This window comes from Triticum dicoccoides, chromosome 1B (assembly GCF_002162155.2).
Source record: "Triticum dicoccoides isolate Atlit2015 ecotype Zavitan chromosome 1B, WEW_v2.0, whole genome shotgun sequence".
Lineage (NCBI taxonomy): Eukaryota > Viridiplantae > Streptophyta > Magnoliopsida > Poales > Poaceae > Triticum > Triticum dicoccoides.
Genome location: NC_041381.1, coordinates 110,559,027 through 110,567,845, shown reverse-complemented (window position 1 = coordinate 110,567,845; position 8,819 = coordinate 110,559,027). Strand labels below are relative to the sequence as shown.

General features: G+C 44.3%; 1 long non-coding RNA gene across 1 annotated transcript; it reads left to right on the top strand.

Annotated features, from left to right (window-relative positions):
- The first annotated feature begins 4,064 nt into the window (after positions 1-4,064).
- On the top strand, positions 4,065-5,329 carry LOC119302256. Its single transcript, XR_005147439.1, has 3 exons — positions 4,065-4,112; positions 4,870-4,963; positions 5,219-5,329. It is a non-coding gene; the product is annotated as an uncharacterized LOC119302256 (long non-coding RNA).
- The last annotated feature ends 3,490 nt before the right edge of the window (positions 5,330-8,819 follow it).

Sequence of the window (8,819 nt, the reverse complement as noted above, 5' to 3'; positions counted from 1 at the left end):
CTGCCTCTCTCTGTCTATTGATTCCCTCTTATTTTGTCATGTCCATGCTGTGGGTCAGAGTAGAACCCAGCTTGTTTTTTTCATGGTCAACAACACATACTGCTGAAAATGTTAATTACCGTCGGCTTGGTGCAATTATAGTTTATGGATGTTCTCAGATTTCCTTTTCTTCCGTACATTTGTTACACACATGGTGTAGTGAGGGCAAGCATTTTGAGAAGTGATGTCTTCATTAGTTAGTTGACCCATGTATGTCCTGTGTTTATCCAACATTTGGTCCCATATTTTTAACTTTGGTGTCTACTTGAGAAAAGGAGAAAAAACTACAGTTCAAAGCCTTTCATAAAATGCATGTCATTTTATTTTCTAAGATATAAAAATTACTTGAATTATCTGTAGCATACTTCTTTCTCATATAATATAGCTCTCCCAGGCGATCTAAACAAAATACGAAGGATATAATTAGGCACATATATATGCCACTTTCTTTCTTAACCTGTATGAAGATAAAAGAAAACCTGTATTAGCAAAATTGTTCAATACTGTTAGTCGAGCAGTACACATGTATGAACAAAAAACCAACATGTATGAACAAAATCGTTCAATAGTTTTATTCGAGCAGTACATAGAAAAAACATCGCCCAAATGCATATGGAGTATTCAAGCTGAACAAGCCAATTGGATGTTAGAATATGCTATCAGGCTTAAAGTTTATATTGAGGTTTGAAGAGAAAATATAGAAAAGTAAGGGCCGAAGGTAAATAGAAATATAGAATACTGAAATGTGTTTAACTAAACATCAAGCATTCATTTGTGCACTTCCTCATCTAAAATAATCATATCAGTTCTATTATCCTTTATCTCACATTCTCACAAGTGCACCGTGCCTGCCAGTTGTCCTGCTATCTGAACTTCATGATTGCAAATGATGCCTTTCTTATACAGGTTTTTTGGTGCGTTTGTGCTCGTCGGCGGGACGGTGCAAGGCGCAACTCCGACGCGGTTACTTGCCGGTTGGACGACGTTCACGCGCAACCCCGGCGTGCACCAAGTACTGCCTCGGCTACAACCTCCCTCGGTGAGCTCCATCTTCCTCCTGCTCCTCTGCTTCGGCTACTGTATGGGACATGGCCATGGCTGTATTGATCCATCCATCCATCCAGAAATAAGAGATGAAGCATCCACCGAGCTCTCTCAGAGCTCAGGCTGCTTCAGTTTGCTCTTCCCACTCTCACTTACCTTCCCTCTCATGCATGCGCTTGGTTTCTTCCTCATGCAGGCAGGCTGGGTGGGCTCCTCGTTAGCGTCGGCTTTCCCTGCCTGCCACTCCTCTCTGATGGAGCGGACCTTTGGATGCTCCTGCGCCTCCGGCCGTGGGCTAGGTAACTCTCTTTCTTTAATGTGCTCGTGGATGTAATAAGATTTTAGTGCAGATTATCATGGGATGGCTAAAACAATTTTTTTAAACCTTTCCTGGACATTATAATTGAAAAGTAACCTAAGATCCTTAATTTCATCGAGCTTGCTATCTAAAAAATGCCTAGCACTATTGCTAGTGTACCATCCTACGGGTGCTTAAAGATCTACTTATGAATCAGCTGCATTTTCCAATAGGCTAGCTCCTAATCTACGGCTGTTTCGGCCGTTGGATCAGATATGTTTAGTACAGAGTAACCGCATTGAATAAATGCGTACAGAGCATACAGATTAAATATACTTTATAAATGAATATGGGGTAAGCAATGTCGGTTAGGTAATACTCCACTCTTGCCCACTGAAGGACAAGCTCATTCTTGGGCTACCGATAGGTGAGCTAATTGACTCGAGGGTGTCTTTTCTCAAAAAAGAGAGGCTCAACCATGAGAGCATGAGATCTTTGCACCTGTATGTCTTACCTATTAGTCATTCTGCTAAATAGTAATTACTAAATAATTGTTTCTGATAACTAACGATGCCTTTCTTATACAGGTTTTTTGGTGCGTTTGGGCTCGTCGGTGGGACGGTGCAAGGCGCAACTCCGACCGGTTCCTTGCCGGTTAGATGGCGTTCACGCGCAACCCCGGCGTGCACTGAGTACTACCTCGGCTACAACCTCCCTCGGTGAGCTCCATCTTCCTCCTACTCCTCTGCTTCGGCTACTGTATGGGACATGGCCATGGCTATATTGATCCATCCATCCATCCAGAAATAAGAGATGAAGCATCCATCGAGCTCTCTCAGAGCTCAGGCTGCTTCAGTTTGCTCTTCCCACTCTCACTTACCTTCCCTCTCATGCATGCGCTTGGTTTCTTCCTCATGCAGGTAGGCTGGGTGGGCTCCTCGTTAGCGTCGGCTTTCCCTGCCTACCACTCCTCTCTGATGGAGCGGACCTTTGGATGCTCCTGCGCCTCCGGCCGTGGGCTAGGTAACTCTCTTTCTTTAATGTGCTCTGCTTTGGATACTATATGGGACATCCAGAATCCAGAAATAAGGGATGCAGTCACTCCCGGGCGCTCTCAGAGCTTAGGCGATTCTGGCCGTCCATCTCATTTTCCTGATGCGATTCTAGCCGTCGGATCAAGCCCCTGTAATGACCTTGTCCGTCGGATAAAAAAAGTTACTGCTGGAATGAATAGTTACTCCCGTTTCGTGCCACCGCTCCTAAATAGCCTGCTCCGCCGGGGGCATTCTCGCCATTTCGCTTTGTCTGTGGCGGTGGTGTTCGTGCTAGGGCGATGATGATTCACTGTGGCTGGAATAAGTGTGCCTTTGAGCAATCAAGGCACCTATGGGTATCAAGTTGGATCCTCCCTGTTGTCTCTAGAGTCCTTTTGGATCCTGTGATACCTATTGATCTGTCCTTGGATTGTCATTAGGGGTGGAATTCGAGCCGAGTCGAGCCAGCTCGACTCGACTCGCTAAAGCTCGTTTCATTAACGAGCTAGCTCGACTCGACTCGTTACTATAACGAGCTCAAATCCAAGATTGGCTCGACTCGTATAACTCTTGAGCTGGCTCGTTTAGCTTGTTAAGCTCGTTAAAAATATGAACATAAAAACCTAAAGAATACGACAAAAAGATTAACTGGGAATTTAACATGGACATATATGGTCATGTACGTGTGAGCCTCCTAGGTGACTAGGCCTTGAGCGGTTGGGCCTTGTGCTTAGATGCAAGGTGTTTAGTGGCAGTTTTTTACTACCCATCAAGAAACACTAATTCTTTTACCGAGCCTAGCGAGTTATACGAGTACTTGTGATATCGGCTCGTTTAACTCGTGATGTAAATGATCTTAAACTAAAGCTCGGCTCGACTCGTTATTGTTCGAGTTCGAGTCAATTCGAGCCGAGTCACGAGCTACTCGTTTAGCTCGCGAGCTTCGAGCTTTTTTTCCAGCCCTAATGGTCATTCTTGTTGAGTGATAACCAGGGCAGCTCCATTGTATAAACAGATTGATCTGGTGATAAGAGATGATGGGGGTAGGTTATATGATCGCGAAAAGGCGAATCTGAGCCCACTATGCAATAAAACTGCAGCTACCTCCCCTAATGTGTGTAGTATTGAAGGCAAAAGAGAACTTTTAATGTCTTGCTACTTTAAAATTCCAAAAAGGTGCATTCTTCCTTTGCTGGTTACTTAACCATGATTTTTGTTTTGCTTTGGTTCTGGTTGAGATACTAAAGTTTGTTTATGTATGAAAATAATAGACACTTGTAGTTTTGTATGCCTCACCTGTAGCTTAGGATCCAGTGTTGTAATGTTTAGCCTGAGTAAAAATAACTCTAATCAATAATAGTGGTTATATCCTTCTGATTTGAACTGGGAGAGGGCCACTCATTCTTGATCTTAAGGTGACCCCATTTTTCTATGCCTCATGCTCATGCTGCTCTATGTTCCCTTTTAAAGATTCTTGCTTGCATTTTGGGTTGGTTTTCTGCTCTATGTTCCCTTTTAGCATTTCTTTCCGTTGTTGCTGCATTCCCTTTTTTGTATATTACATGTTCTTTTTGTGTCTCATTCTACATGTAACATAATTAAATAATACACGAGATGAAAGGTTATATCTGATATCATTGAGAGGAGCCGGCCAACATCCCTACCTCCCTCTTCAACTCCCACCCAACACAATTGTGGTGAGCTCCCCCTCTCATCTACCTGCTATCTGTACCTTCGGTTTTGGATGCATACAAATTGTGTATGCCATGACTGAAACTCGAGCAGCAAATTGTGTGTGTGTGTACACGTGTGTGCACGCACATCATGTTTGTATAGCATCTACATTGATAACCTGGCCATCACAGAATACCTAAGTCTCACGAATATAGTATACCTATTTATAATAAGAATACTACATGTGCAGAATACATATATGTTACTTCTCATGTATGTGACTACTTCTTTTGACACATTTGTATAGCGTTGGAGCCTCATTTCTGCAGTTCCTTGACACTATGATACTCTGCATTCTTAAGTATACTTAATTTGATTTTGTAGATAGGGTTGCTACTTTATATTCTGGTATAGAAGAGGATGATGTTTTGGTCCTGAGAAAATTGAAACCACCATCAGTCTTTTGCCTAAATGGATTTAACAAAGAGAAGAGCAAGGCGAACCCGGATTTATTGGCAGCATGATGTTATCATTGATGTGGTTCTTACATGAACCAGTATGTGATTATTTCCAGTTTTGCAACGGAGTGAGTAACTAGAAGCTTTAGCGTGTTACAATATTTAATGTATATGTATCTTGTGATTGTTGAAATAAAAACTTAATAACCTTTGACCGCAACATCAATTGATATGTTATCAATTCATTTAGCTTTGGAAGTTGGATCTACCACTATACATATATGTGAGCTAATCAATCAGTTTTTTTCCTTTATTCTACCAGGTTCCTTCACGGCTGCCTCCCAGCCAAATCCGGCCGCCACCAACCAGCACGTGCTCGCCTTGGTCTCCTCTTTCTCCCTGAAAAAGTCTACCAGGTATACATATATGTGAGTTGTTGTCATGAATATCTACTCTAGGAGTTTTCCACTGAAAAAGTCTACCATGGATTTACATGCAACTAAGAGATTTAAAGATGTCTTCTTTGGCTGGCATGATTGTTTACCTTTTCCTCACTAGAAGCAATTAACCTACATGATCTGTGCAAAATATGTCTCACCACTTTAGTAGGCAGGTTTAACAGAAAATAATAGTAGCACTGTTTTAACAAGTGGTTCCTTTGTATGATGCAGGTTCAAGGGCAGAGCCATAGATTTAGCCTCTAAAAATAGGCTCTGGACGAATTTAACCATGATGTGCACGCAAGGGCGGTGATGCCTTTTACTACTTGAGAGGCCCAACTAGGTATTTTTACTTTTCTGCTACCAAAGGAAACAATGAAAAAAATATGCTGCTCCAGTGCCCTGTAGTTTGTTCCTGTAAAATTTTACAAATATGATGAAGAATACGATGCATAATTTGCAGTACCTGGCTACCAAGAAGGAGCAACATTGTTGTCAAACTTTTCTCTACGAGCTATATAGTATATACTGTCTTTTGACTATGCGCTTCTCTTAGTACTGCCTGAACATCTGTATCTTTGCCCTGTGTTATATGAGCTTATGATAGACACACTGTTTGAAAGCACGACCAACAGCCAAGGACATCTCATGCCACGCTCTAACTCATCTTAGTCCTCACTAATTCACGAACTGGATGAAGAGGACACACTAGCTGTCAGGCGGGTTTAGCGCTACTTCCACCATCACGCCATCCTCCATTACTGGGGACCGCGATGTTTCTGTGTAGCCGTCGATGGCATCCATTTGCCTATTGTCTTCGAGGGCGAACCCCGGGGTCTATTGTTCACACCCAACATGAGGATGCAGTACTAAAAGCAGAGAACAACAAGTTAAACAATAACAGACCATGCTTCTGAAACTTTCAATGAAATATACTGTACCAGTTTAAACTCATATTGTTTTGTGAATCATTTCAAGCCACTAGATGCTACAAGTCTCTCCTTAGCGTGGATAAGTAGTGCCACCTGGCCAGCGGCAGGAAGTCCACCGATCGTTGGGATCTGCTTCATGGACGGCGCCTGGAAGAAGCTCAATGACCAGACCATCGTCCTCTCCAAGAGGAGGCGCCAGCTCAAGCAGGTACAGCTAGCTCACCACAGCTCGCTCCTCCCTGTTTCTTCTTTGATGACTGTCTATATAAACACAAAATTTACTTCATGTGGTGTGCCCATATAGTGTGGATGACTAATTGATATCATAAGTTCATTATCATTGACATGCTATTAATGTATTTTCACAAGATACTCTCTTGGTTAACTGCGAATAGCATTAGCTGCCAACTGCTAGCGCTAGGTTGTGGGTAGATTAGATGATTCGGTTATCTGAGCAGCTGCTGAACTGTCGAACCGTGTGTTTTTATCACCGGAACTTCCGCGAGCCATAGTTTCTCGGAGCCCATTTGTTCTATGCATTCCTCCGATATATGTGATGTGCAACTTCTATAATAATTCTTTGAAGAGGAATGCTTGCTTTGGTCAAGATTGACGTATGAGGTTCGTGTGAGGTAGTCCCTATGTAGTACATCGACAAGGCGGATGGATTACGGCACCTATTAGTATGCTTAGTGATAATGGCTCCTTAGTTGACTCTTTTTGTTATGTTCCTACTCTTACTACCTCCTCTTATGCGTTCTCGCTTTTGGTATTGAACCTCATGTCGAATGGCTATCTTTTGTGGTTATGTAAACGCACCAAGCTTGATTCTGCCTTATAAACCAATGTTTATCTTGTGCTCCATTGTGTTTTATTTTTACCATAATTGAATGTTTCTTTAATTTATTATTATCGTGTATAAGTGTAAATGCTATACCTGAGTTCCTACTGACATAGGCAAAACGCTTGAACAGGCACCCTCGCGCCAGGGCGCGATCCCGATCTAGTAGGCGAGAAAGGCGGCGGTGGGGAGTGAGTGGAAGATGCCGGTGGAGAGTGTTAGATATTATTGTACGTATGTACGGTCGTATATAAACAGTATAGCTAGTGCATGCATGTTGATATAATCTGGTAGAAGAAAAGTTCTCCGAAAAACTAGGAGCCTCCCGATAGGCGACTAGGGTTTCGAGGGGAAACGGCGGCGCTCGCCTGATCTCGATCGGCGAGGCACACTCGAGTGGCGCTAGTGATGAGTTCATCTGGTGCCGGCAAAGGGAAGGACGGACCGTTGTCGCCGTGCGCGGTGAGGGCAAGACTGGAGGAGGCGATGGGCAAGCTAGATCTGACAGAAGAAGAAGCAACGCCGCTAGTGATTGACGACATCGAGGAGGGGGAGTCGACGAAGTGGTCGCTGGCGGGCAAGGTACTACATCGACACACGCTACATATTCAGACGATCTCCAACGCCCTTCGTCCTGCCTGGGAAAACCCTAAGGTTTGAGCTTCAACTCTGTGGGAGAAAACACGTTTGTGGCGGATTTCTCCAACAAATGCGATCGTGACCGCATTTGGGACGGCAGTCCGTGGCACATCAGCAAGCATGCAGTCATCCTTTCTGAATTTTCCGAGTGCATGCAACCATCTGAACTTCGGTTCAATAAGCTGCAGTTATGGGCAAGGGTTCTCAACCTGCCTTTCAACCTGCGCAACGACAAACAGGGTCAAGCAGTGGCCAGACAATTAGATCCGAATGCTCAACATGTGCAGTTTGACCCCGTGGTTTTTTTTTGAGGGAGAGAGTCACCATTGATGCCAGGAAACCTTTGCGGAGGTGGATTCTTATTGATTCCGCGGCTCATGGTAGCCGAGACTAGTATGACCTCCAATACGAGCACGTCCCAAACTTCTGTTTTTCGTGTGGCCGCCTCGGCCACTCAGACCTGTTTTGCCCGACGCCAGGAACTAGAGATGAAAACGGCGATCTTCCATTCTCAACTAGTCTACGAGCGTCGGAGTAGAAAAAGAAGGCCTCTTCTGGTGAGAACTCTGGGACTAATCAGTACAATGCTAAACCGGGCAGGAAGGAAAACCCAGAGACTAGCTCAACCAAGGATGCCAATCCAGAGGTCACCTCTCCAATGAAAAAGAACTCCAATGGGAGGAACAAGAGGAAAGTGGGGTCTCCGAAGAAGGTTTATAGACCACTCGCGCTTCCCGCGCCGACTGCACCTGGAGAAGTGTCTGAGAACAATTCTGCCATCATACCAGTCAGTTCAGTACAGCCAAGTGGGGAAGATACTTCAGAGGATATTGTGGAGGAACGAGCACCAAAGAAGAAGAGGGACACACCCACGACATCTGAAAATTTGGCAGGAGCTGGTAGCCAGCCCTGCCTGGAACCATGAGTTGTCTAAGTTGGAAAAGTCGGGGGCTTGAGAACCCCGAGGCAGTTCTATAGCTTCGCAATGTGGTGAAGCAAGAAGGGCCCGCGCTGGTTTTGTTATGGAGACGAAAATCAGAGGGAAACATGTGGAGGATCTACGCTATAACCTAGGGTTTGCCGGCAGCTTTGCGGTTGACAGTGAGGGCCTCAGTGGAGGCATCGGCTTGTTTTGGTCCAATGATGTGCATGTGCAGCTCAAAAATTATAGTGCCAATCACATTGATGTGCTGGTGCGGGATTCATCAGCGGATGCAACAAGCTGGAGGTTTACAGGGTTTTATCGTGCGCCGAGAGCGGGAGATCGTCATCACAGCTGGCGCTTTCTCCGAATCCTGCATGCCATTCCCCTTGATTCATGGTTGTGTGTTGGTGACTGATACGTCCATTTTGCATCATGCTTTTATATCAATATTTATTACACTATGGGCTGTTATTACACATTATATCTCAATACTTA